The 12324-nt window shown below is 35.6% G+C and overlaps 1 protein-coding gene and 1 long non-coding RNA gene across 5 annotated transcripts in view; both read right to left on the reverse strand.

Annotated features, from left to right (window-relative positions):
• The window catches only part of ERC2 (ELKS/RAB6-interacting/CAST family member 2), a 400862-nt gene that overhangs the window by 324508 nt on the left and 64030 nt on the right, over nucleotides 1–12324 (reverse strand). The gene's annotated exons all lie outside the window — the stretch shown is intronic.
• LOC306807636 lies at nucleotides 5958–8568 on the reverse strand. The gene is made up of 4 exons (XR_013775766.1): nucleotides 8365–8568; nucleotides 6913–7040; nucleotides 6586–6676; nucleotides 5958–6412 (listed from the first exon to the last, which is right to left on the reverse strand). It is a non-coding gene; the product is annotated as an uncharacterized lncRNA (long non-coding RNA).

Raw genomic sequence — 12324 nt, forward strand, 5'->3', positions numbered from 1 at the left:
ACTGAAATGCTTGAGTATCTGCAATAAAGGAAGGCCATGTATTTGCTTTCAGGGGTAGTCAATTAGAATCAAAAAACAGACATTCCAACTGCTGCTTACACTTCTGCAAAGCAAATGTACTCTAGAAACATCTTGGCTAAAAAACTTTCTCTTTTTGGTGCATATAAAGCTTTAAAACTGTATGGAAAAACATGCCTTTTTTAAAGCTAAATGTTTAAATAGCCATTTATTAGTAACTCAGGTGCACTAAAAGGAGTCTTAATTTGCTGTAGGACACACTAATGAAACATTGTTGGGAGTTATAAACCAGTATTTTTCGTTTTGGGTGTGGGGATTTTTTTTTTTAAACACTTTTGTTTAAAACACATCTTCAAATTCTTAAAATGTGAAATCCTTATTGTAACAAATCCTTTGTGTAATCCATAGTGTTTAAAAAAACCTTATCCAACAAATCCATTACTTTAAAGACTTATTTCCACTACTTCCTTCCCATTTAGAAGCCTGAGTACACAAAGAACTTTTTAATAAGGCTGAAAAAGAATGCAATAACCCATCAGTTTTAGAATAAGTGTAACACTAACCATGGAGTAATAATGGAATTCCACCTTAGGGTGTAACTAAGAATAGACTTCCCTTGCTCCTGCCATCAAAAGCATATAGGCAATACTTAAAAGGGTAAAGTCACAGCAGAGATTACCAAATGCAATCCCAAGATCCAGATCACACAGTAGAGATGCTGCTCTGTGCCAGCTCCACTCTTCATAAATAATAAAAAAACAAAATCATATTTATATACCGTGGACAGTACTGTGAGATAGGATGTTACCAGCAGTGCCAACACATAGTGCTTGTGGCATTTCCATAGGCCAGTTCATCTAAACAGAGGAAAGCAGTTTTCTAATAGTTCTTTCCATACTCATACAACTAACCTCCTGATAGTTTCCTTAAACAAGCTAAAACCTTAGAGTTCTGTCCTAGAAAAACAAAGAGAAAGGGTGATATCCTGTTTAGTGCTTTCCCCACCTTCAAACCTATGCACACACCCATACTTGTTTAATTTCTGCTCTGTGCCAGTGTTCCTCTTCAGCCTGATTGCAGATGCAAAAACAATTTAAGTTATTAAATTAAGAGCTTAGTTCTCAAATGGCAGAAAAAAAGCCCTGCCAAAACCAGAGTCACACTCAACAACTTGAAGCAGAAGTTACATATTTCACACACTTGTTCTTAAGGTTACTGAAGAATGTGTTAGCTGGTTTTAACATGCACAGTACTTCAAACATGCTGTTCATTTTTCTGGTAGAAATCCTTTTATAAACTGTATATTTATAAAACATCAATCACTGTAAACAGCCTGAGCCAACCCAGGGGAGTGCTGGCCCATCCCTATGTTGCAGTAATACTTCAAATTGATTAGCACAGGACTTTTTAATTTTGAAAACTATAGTTGTATCTACTAATGTCCACACTTATTAATAGGTATACTGTTTTGTTACTACCTTTTCTAGCCTACCTTTTCATGCCTCTTTTCCCTTCATTTGGACTTGGTGAAACCACTAGCTACAATAACTTATGGGTTTGATTTTCAGTTCCCTAATTCTCCAGGAAGTGTTTTTCTAAATATGGGTGGGTTTTACTTACATGCATTTAATATTACTGCTGGCTTAGGCTATTTACTACTTAAACTTAATCAGCAAAGCCAGCAAACATCAGAGTTAATAAGACTTCAAATGTGTAAGTTTATCAGCTCTGTAGTATAGCAAGTTTTCTAAAAATGCAAATAAAGTTTTGTGACAATCTTTGTGGCATTTGCCAGGGGCCTCTATTGAGACCAATACTATCCAATATCTCAATTCACAGCATTGAGCAGAGCCTCAGCAAGCTTGCAGGTGACAGGCTGAGCAGTGCTGCTGGAATTACAGAGGGAAGGGATGGGTTAGAGGGACAGTGAGGCTGCAGGAATGTGCTCTGGGGAACCTCCAAGGGCAAGGGTGGGGGAAAGCCCAGTATCAGAACAGGCTGGGTGATGAACAAGTGCACTGAGAGCAGCAGTGCAGAAAAGGAGTTGGAGATACTGGCAGATGAAAAATTAGATATTATTTTCTAACTTGAAAAGTCATCATATCATGTAACAATGTCAAAGTTCTCAGTTAACAAAATTAACTGCCCTAGATACTCTGGGAAATGTTATCACTATATTCCCAAGTGTTCTATATAGCTGTTAGGTTATGCAAATGTAGAGCAGAGAAGAACATGAGAGCAGTAACCCAAAGACACAACTTTTCACACAATTTGAGTGATGGGAGTGCTTTGGCAAGTGGGCATTTTGGTTTGGTTTTTTGGAAAAATAAAAATTGTAAATAGCATGCTTTTTTAACCTAAAGTAAAATGCTATGCTTGTCAAAAGAACTCACTGCATCACAATCTCACTAAAAAAAAAGAAAGGAATAAATTAGTTTGCATTGACTTTTAAAAAGAAAAATCCTATTTATGGATCTGCCAGAAACTGAATTTAAGGCACCATCAATTCAATTCAGCTCTGCCTACCAGTTGAGATTTGCCAACCAAGCCAGTCTTTCTCAAGAGGGAGGGTAGAGGGTAACAGCTAAATATTTGTGAATGTAGAGCACTTATTTCATTCAGAAATTACAGGAACATATTGAAATCAGAAAAATAGAGTTGATTGTATATGAGAATATTGGAGTGAAGCAAACACCAATGTCCTCTACAACAGCCTTGCTGCACAGACTGTGTTCTACCACAAATACAGAAAAGAACTCTTCACGTCACATAGGAAACAACCTCCACAGGTAGTTAATTGAACGTTTATCATTCTATGAAGTTTGTCAAGAGTCTGTCAAAGTGAAGTCCCTACATCAGCTCACAATAATTTTTAAAAGAAGAAAAAGGAATAAAATCCACTTAGCACCTGCTCCAATTCTTTTTCCATTGCCTGGGAAACTAAGTGTTGCTTGGTAACTCAAATCCATCTGTTCAAATTTCCTCTTCCAGTCTTCCATTTTTATCAGAACAGAAAAACTCACTCCTGAACTGAAAATATGGCCAGGAAAAAAAAATGGGGAGAGAAAAAAAGCAACCACAACACATATTTTATCACTGCATAAAAGATGCAACAGAGTGAAAAGCATCTGATGATGCCTCTTAGAAACAACAACACTTCATATCACAGATAACTTTTTTTAAGAATGGGAGAAGAAATTCTGGGAAAAGAAATTCTTTATTTCAGTCTTTTTTCCTTACCTCAGGGAAATAGAAGGAGCAAGACACCACTTCCTCACACAATTTAGACTTCATCTTTCCTGTATCTGTATGCTGATATTAATACCTACATACCAGAGGCAGAGGGACAGTTTAAAAAATACCTCCCTGTGCATCAATACTCAAATGTTGAATACATAGATACTATATATATATCCAAATGCTTAGTTTTCTCCAGAGATGTAAACCAAAAGTATGGGATGCATAGACATCAACCCTTGACATAGACCCTTTCAAGCTCTGGTTCATACACTGAAGAATATGTAAAAAGTAGAGGGTCTACAGCAGCCAGAAGTTTCAACTTAAGTATTTTTGGACTTCCAAAACAAAAAGGTCTATACATAAATTCCCCACACCCTGCAGGACTTTTACATATTGATCAACAGCATTATTAAATAGACATCTATATGGACCTTTACATACATGTATACATTTCATACAATGTTAAGTATAGATATCACAATATCAGTTACTATTCCACATTTTTAATCATCAAAGTGGAAAACTTCTCACTGTATGTAGGAAACCAGAACAATTTATTCAGCCTACAGCCTCTTCCTTTCTGCTCACTGGACAGTTATGCCAGGCTGTACACCACTACTGTTTTTATTAAAAACTTGCACCTCATCCCTAATCCAAAGACCAAATGCACATCCATTTATATGTAAAAATACAGACGACATTTCCCAGGCATAAGCAGACACATCCTGTCACTAAGTCATTTCAACATTTTGATCATCCATTAAATGAGAAATTCTCTTTGGAAAATACTATGATGCTAAAGAATCCCTAACCATAATGAGAAAAACAAATCTGAAAAATTCTTGATCTCTGTTTGGCACTTAATAAATGCATTAACACTTATCAGTCAATATGCAGTTGACAAAATTAGCATAATGAAAACTTGCAGCTAAGTGTATACCAAATTAATTATTTTCAGAATATTCTATGATCTAAAATTCTGCGTAGAAAATGGAGAAAACTTTAGTCTGTGTGCTGACACATGGATTATGATATGCATAACCAACCTCTGACTTTTACTTAGAAATAAGTTTCAAAAAAAAACTCACAGACATATTAATAATGTAGATCTGAAACAGCAGAGCAGAAAGTGCTAAATAAGTGAAAACTACAATATTTTTCTCAGTAGTTCCTTGCCAAGTCTCCACCTTAAAGACTACTATATTTTAGGGAATGAAACAATATTCTTTCATCATCTAGTCTTAAGCCCAGTTATTAGAACATAAATATTAATGCTGTTATCTCACTGATTATCAAGTTAACAGAAAATTTCTATGCACTGAGGCTGCAAAGAGCTATCACCCCTCACTAAAATATATTTATGGTTCACCCATCCATCAATTCTGACACTTTTCTTCTGATACTTCTGCTAGGAGTCAGGCATCTGTTAATGTTGACACTTCTCTTTAGGGATTCTGTAACTTACACTGACTAATCTTTTCTTTCCATTCTCCCTTCACACTACAGCGAAGTAAGTCTTAACCTCAATACCACCTGAAATGTTTGATTTCACATTTATTTCATATTTCTTTCTTAAAGATTTTATAGGCTTGGACAAGGTCAGTCCTAACAATTCTCTCAAATGTGGCAGTTTATTTTCTATGCCTTGCCAAACATCTCTCTGAGGAATTTGATCTAGGCCTTCTGTAAATCACTAGGGAGCTTGAATCTGTCACTGGTTTAAGCACACAGTACTCACTGAACACTCCAAATCTTCAGTCTAGGTATAAATGTCATTCATATGCCTTCCATAGTATTAATACATTGCTTAAGCTACATTCACAAGCTCTCAACAAATACAGAATGCACCAAACTGTCACTAAATGGAAAAAAAAAAAAAAACCAAACAACTGCTAAGTTACCCAGTAAGTCTATGAGTTGGCAGATTTTCTTTTATTTAAACATAGCAGTAGGCTGATAATAACCATTACCCAAGCTCTACTGGCATCAGATAACAAAGCTTATAAACACAGACATTTTGGCACAAGATAATTCAAAACAAAGAGTTTCAAATAGTTTAAGGGTTAAAAACTATAAGAGGTAGGTTAACTATATAAAGAAGAGAGAAACTGTGTGGAATAAGAACTGAAACCTAGAGAGTATAAAAAGTTAGCTGGTGGAAAATTGCCAACTACAAAACTCTGTTGACATATTACAGAAACAATTTATTTCATAGTTTACTTACTGCATTACTTCTTGGTTAAATACTATCTGATTATTTACAGCTCTCTATGGACTCTAACAATAGAGTCAGGCAGATTTTCTAGGGCTTGTGTCTTACCACACAGCCTCCATTTTCAAAATCACTTCTTCACATATCCTGCCAATTGATAGGCTCATCCCACAAACATCAAAAATTATTGGCATCAACTCCTACCTAACAGCAATTTCTTCAGGAACAGGTCCATAGTTAGTACCTCAGCATGCTAAAGGCTCCCTTTACAGGCATTATTCATTTTCTATTTGGGTATTGCTCTGTGCCTTTTTTTCAGAAAACTGGATTTCTGAGCAGAACTTGGGTTCTCAGCAGGTCACTGTGAACCACTGATTTGACTCTTTCGTTATTTACATCAGCACAAGTGTAATTCTAGTCATTGACATCAGCACAGCAAAGTCATTGCAGATTAAATCATGTGCAAGTCTGTTAAGCATAACCATGAATGAGGATCTTATTGTATTTACAGGCAATATAAAGGAAATTAATGTAACATTTTCATTTAGTAGCAAACAAGCCAACGATAAAGCATCATTCTATGTTAGATCTCTTATTTGCACTTGTCTCTTTCACTGCTCAAGCCCTCCATACCCCATATCTCAGCAAACACAGTTTTAGAAGTGTATTATTCTATGAAAAAATCCAATGCCAAATTTCTTTGCAATTGTAATAAAAACATACTTTAAAATAACTATTTTTTTATATTTTTATTTTTAGTTTTGTCTTATTGTATTTAGATGACAACATTTACTTTAGAATAGTTTACAATATGAGGACATATTTATAGAAAAAATGAGTGCAATGTAATCCTTCTTTTCACAGGCTTCTTCTGATCCTCTTGTTGTTCATGTTTTCTGTGAGGAAATGATGGTAGACAGGGTGAGCTCATCACAGGGTGATCTAAGAGAAAGAATAGTACAATGATGGTTTAATTTATTTTACAGAGCAATGAGATAAAATAATTGTGATTCTCTACTTCATTAATATCTGTCATGTAGCATTCTAAAAAGCAGCTGCTATAAAGGCCTCTTATCAAATGGGCAGAATTACAAGCCAAGGAACTACATCATTACCTGCTTCAATTTAGTCTTTCAAGTTGGGATCATCAATATTTTTTTCTGACCTTCCTCCTATGCAGCACATTTCCTACCAGAAGTTAAGAATCTGCAAGACAGTAAAAGAGAAAAAGAACCTTAAATTGATCTGTAGCAATTATCATTATCCAACCCCTTAAAACAAAAAGTAAACCAAGAAATTAAAATATAATGATAAGGAAAATTTAATTTAAAAACTAGAAAATAAAAATATTCCCAGATACATGCACAAATTGTTAGCTCTGTGATCACAAACACAAATATGAGTGTGACTGACAAATAATTCATTCACTGGAGCAAACTTACCACAGAAAGGCTGGTAGGACTTGTGTGGTTCACCAGGAGGAGTGGGCCACCCTGAGGGCACCCCTTTAGTTCTTCTGCTACACCCTGATGTTCTCCCCATCTGCAGATGTATGCATACAGAACAATCCCTATATACAGAATAAGTACCATTTTATGGGGTTCTTTTGAACATTGATTAGTGAACATTGATTAGACAACAGTCATTGATTAATGACTGGTTCTCAAAATGAGGAATGGTCAAATTAATGAGGGTTTTCTTGCTCAGGAACCAGACTTGGATATGGTTCAAAACTTCACTTGTTGGTTCTCTCTCTTATCTATACAAAGAGGAGCTCAATCTCAGTATTTTTCTCTCTTTTCTTGAGCATATTAATGCTACAAATTTCTGTTAGAATAGCTTTTAAAATAGTTCTTGGAAATTCAACTGAATTATCACAGTTTATCCTGTCATAAGCAATTATTCTGCAATCATTTATTCACAATAAACAATATTTTAAAGGTTGGAATTAAAGAATTTTTTACACATTGGTGTTTTGCTTATGCATTTCTCAGGGGGATGACTGTTGTGTTGGTTTGGGATGGGGTTCTTTTCAATAATTGAGATGCATATGAATTCTTTTTACCTTAGATTACTCAAAAGCCTTTACTCCTGAAGTAAGTCTTTCCTGATAGTCATAGAGGCTTCCAATACTTGCCCACCAAATATTCCAGGCACAGTGTTTAAACATGATCATGCTCAATTACCAACATTTACATACAGATGTTTTTATCCATATTTGGCTGTTAATCATTATCTACCTATACCCATCTGAATTGCAAAAGTTTACTCTATTAGCAGAAACCAGATGAAGAAAAAGCAGACTCTATTTCCATTATTAGATTAGCTCTCTAAGGTCATGAAATATGGATTGAGGTGACAGTAGACCAGAACTTTCAAGCCAAGTGAGAAGACACCTTGCCTCGGGCTAAGGACTAAAGAACACAGCAAGAACTACTCAGACACAGCAGCAATAACTGGAGAGTGGGGAAATTATTTTCCAGATAACACAACTTATACAATGAAACTCATGGGCTTCTCTCACTATATAAAGACCTGTGACTTCAGAATCTGAGAAACTCAAATCTAAACCAAATGATCTGAATATTCTCATGGCTGGAAGGTGGCATATCTCACAAGTCTCTCAGAGATTTAACTGTAATTTTTAAGTACAGATACTCAGAATAAAATATTTACATGAAAACTTCCTTGCAACAGTGGAACATCACTTCTTTTCTGCACATGTTCAGAAGTGTCTAACACTGCCAGCACTATGATGCAAAGTGTTTGCTCAAAATCAAAATATATCTGAATTACAGAACATTCTTAGTCTTCCTCTTGTAACTCAGAGGATGAGCAGTTTGTTCTGCCCTTCTATTCTCGAGTGGCTCAGTTCAGTAACTTGTACTGACTACCTTCACTAGGGCTGGACATCCTCAAATATCCACGTGGGAAACAAGAGACTGCCACAAATGCAGAGCTTCTGTCAAACTGCTGGAAAGCTACTGAGTTTTCTTTCCAATAATTGTGAAAAATTCCAAGATGCTATGGAAAAAGCATTTGCCATTTTAGTAGAGTTTGAGGACTAGAAGTCTCATGGTATATTGAATTATTAGCAAAAAGAAAATTCCCCCCTCCATTTCTGCAGTTTGTAAGAGTTTTGCACATTTTTTAAGCACAAATTCTGTATTTTCACAAGAATGCATATAAAGCTCACTGGGTTTCAAAGGTCCAGGCCCTGAACACATCTTATGCCATCTTTATTTCCTAAAATTTATTTCTTAAACTTTGCTCAATGTCCTTCAACCATAAAAAATTAAGATCATATCCTATTAAGTTCCAAATACCCTAAAATACCGGCAGAGCCTGTTCAAAGGACCAAGCAAAATCTGGAGCAGGTACATCTCACTTCTACTTCTCAGACCACTTCTCTGGCTGTATTACATGAAAACAAAGCCTCTTGAATATTCTAAGTTACAAAATTAAATTTTGTCAAGACTTTAAGCAAAATCATGAAAACAACACTGCTCAAAGGGTTTTGCCTTCATCAGAAAAAAAAACTGCTGAGATTTTAATGCCAGTAATTTCCAACAGAAAACATTTAACAGAAAGCAGTCTGGGCACTGCTCAGGTTACAAGTGAATGTATTTTATACTTAAGCTTTTGCATTACCATAACACATTATCTCATATAATTAGATTTTTCCAAAACCTCTAGAAAATGAACTTTCCACATGCTCTGGATTTTTGTTTATTACCCAAACATGGTATGCATGAACTAAACAATGCATTGTAGCAATAGGAATTATGAAAGAGCAACACTACAACCTAATGGCCTATAGCAACAGTTCTGTAAAACCATCATTATCTCTAGCACAATGTCTTACACACACTACAGTTTTAGTTTTGACATTTATATCAGAAAGAAAGGGCAGAGATGAAAAAACCCACCCAATATGAACCTCAAAAATATCTTCAGTACTAACTCCTTAGCTCTAAAGCTATTTTTCTGCCATGATAATGTACATGCAGTCTAAAAGTCAGTGAAGAACTTTCATTTTTCATAAGCCACCCACCAAGCTGCAGTATTAGACTTTTCTCAGTTACTTTCTGTTATTTTTGCCTTTCTTGTAGTCTTGCTATTAGGCAATGAACAGATGGTCCACTAAAAAATAAATAAATAAATCACAGCCCATACTGTAACAGTCCACAAGATACTAATTTAAAAAATAGTTTAAAACCATCTTTGAATGCAGTGCTATTTTATCTTAACACTTAAAGCAAGACAGACTTTCTTTCACTAAAATGTCAAAGAATTCCTTGCTCGTTTAACCCCAACCAAGAAAACAAACAAGAAGTTAGATTTGATTTCTCAGTGCATTAAATTAGACAAGATTAACAGATTCATATATATATAAGCACACTATATTTTGGCTCAGCTGTTATGGTACAATGACATCTAAAACAGCTTTTGACATGTGCTTTCAAGACAAAGCAATACATTACTTCCAGTTATCACCTGTAGTGTTGACAATTATGAAAAATTAACGACACCTCATTATTTTCACTCCTTCTTCCACAATCAATCATTAACTCAGTTCCTTTTCAAGAAATCCCCAACCAGTACCTGAAAAATCCCAAAGAACTTTGTTCTTTACAGGTCATTTCCTGGTTTTTTATCTTGCTGGTTTCCAGGTTAGGTGAGACTCTCTGAGTGTGACAACATCTGAAATCTCATGTCCTTCAGGAACTTGCCAGCAAATAGAAATACAAGTGTAATGTAATAATGACTTCCAGTTCTGTCATCACATTGAACAATCTCAATACAAATTACTTTGTTCAGGTACCAGAGCACATAAATCCACTCCTAATAAGCTGGTTTAACACAGCTGAGAATACAATGAAAACTTTTAAGGACATTTCCTTTTCCTAGCAAGCTTCTGATAGGATGTTCACTCAAGAAAGCATTAGAAAAACTGTTTTCTGAAGTACATCTCCACAATTGCCAGGTGCTCTGTAGGAAACCTCACAGTTACAACATGCTCTGTGTAGGTATTGTCTCTCCTTCAGGAAGTGTCAATTTTTAAACTTATTTTTATACCAAGAATCAGGATGTGTAGTGCTTCAAATCATAAATGCTGGGAGGTACAGTTTAGACATACAGAGCTCTGAAGGCATGCAAAACACAGAATTAGTGCAAAATATAGACAGTTCAACTTTATTTCTGAAAACAAAATAGGTATTATATAGAGAATTACATTCCTGCACTCAAAACTTCACCATTTTCTTCTATCTAACATGTCTATAAATTTTAATGGGTCACTAAAGAAAAGTTACTTTTGCATTTGGAAACATTCATGACAGAAGCAGTGTCTCAGAAGTAGATAGAAAATACTTATGGATACAGTAAACATGAGTCTGAATTTACACTACAGGAAAAAATAAAATACTTGCCTAAAATATCTTTAAAAGAGCATTTGGCTGTCTTCAGAATCCATCTTTTTCATAAGAGATTTCACACAGAACTCCCATCAGGCAAGGGAACTAATACAAATCATCCCCTAAAACTTGTTTACAGATTCATTAATACCAGAAATATCACTTTATAAGATGCTATGTATGTATGTTACTTACATAGAATACTAGATTAATGTAGCCAGGAAATTCACTTGGAAAAGAAAGATTCATAGTCTGTACATCGACACGGATTTTGTGTGCGCTGTTTGTATTTATCTACATGCAGCTGTCATTCCCAAGTAATTGCTTTTTGAGGAGGTTGGGAAATAAAGTCCAAGCTGTGCAGCCAGGCAGGTGTGAGAGCCAGGCAGCCACACAAAGTTACTGCTGTGCTACACACCTGGAACAGAGTTAAAACAGCTGCCACTTACCCTGCACCTGCATCAGGGCTGCACTCCCAGCATGAAAGAGGGAAGGAGGAGGCATGGCTGCTGCTGATCTTTGTGCCCCAATACAGATGAGAGCAGAGGGGGGGGGGGGTGAAGTTGAATATAGAAAGGGTCAAAACAGCTCAAAGAAACCCAGAGGACAGACAAGCTGTAAACTTCACTTTTTCCAAGTTGCTTGTCCTGCTGTTTACCTCTCATTGAACCCCAAGTGCTATGTAACACTTCAGGAAAGAAAAGCTTTGAATATATTTAGAGACAGATACTTGACAGTAATTCAGAGGCTATTCAGACAGTAACATTTTTAAGTTGTTCTTAGGACTAACAGTTCAGAGAAGAAGGGTTTCAAACAAAAAGGCTTTTCTGATATCTAAAAGTGCCAAGTAGTTTTCTCATTATTTCAATGTGTCTCAAAACGAATACAGGTTATCACATAACCTGATTAAATGTGTAATTCTGAAACTTGTCTTGGGCAAAAATTTTGACATGGCTTCATCACAATCACCTGATGATGAGACACAGTAAACACCAAAGTAAGCCAAAAGTCTCACAGAAATTCTCAATTGTTTCAGCCTGATACAGGCTGATACTGTTATTGCTGAATCCCTCCTTCAAAGTGAAATGGAAAGTAGATGGTAGACAAAACTTCAGTACATTACATCTGGAACATTTAACTCAGGTCTGAAAAAGAAGGGGAGGATGTTCTTGTGGAAAGAGAATTCTTGAAGGTCTTTCCTAAAGCTACAACCTCAAGTTGCAGCAGTCCAGTGAAAGACCGGAAATGACTGCCAACGTTTACAATGCATAATTTTGACCTGCAGGGAACAGAGTCAAATAAATTTAGCTGTCATAATGGCAAATGTAATTATTCCAAACATTATAAAACCTATTTCAATCTGACACAACAAGCTTTCTTCATAAATTTCTTCATGCTGTACATTTCCTAAGTTTTACTTTCCTGTAGTAAATATCT

This window comes from Erithacus rubecula (assembly GCF_903797595.1).
Source record: "Erithacus rubecula genome assembly, chromosome: 13".
Classification (NCBI taxonomy): Eukaryota; Metazoa; Chordata; class Aves; order Passeriformes; family Muscicapidae; genus Erithacus; species Erithacus rubecula.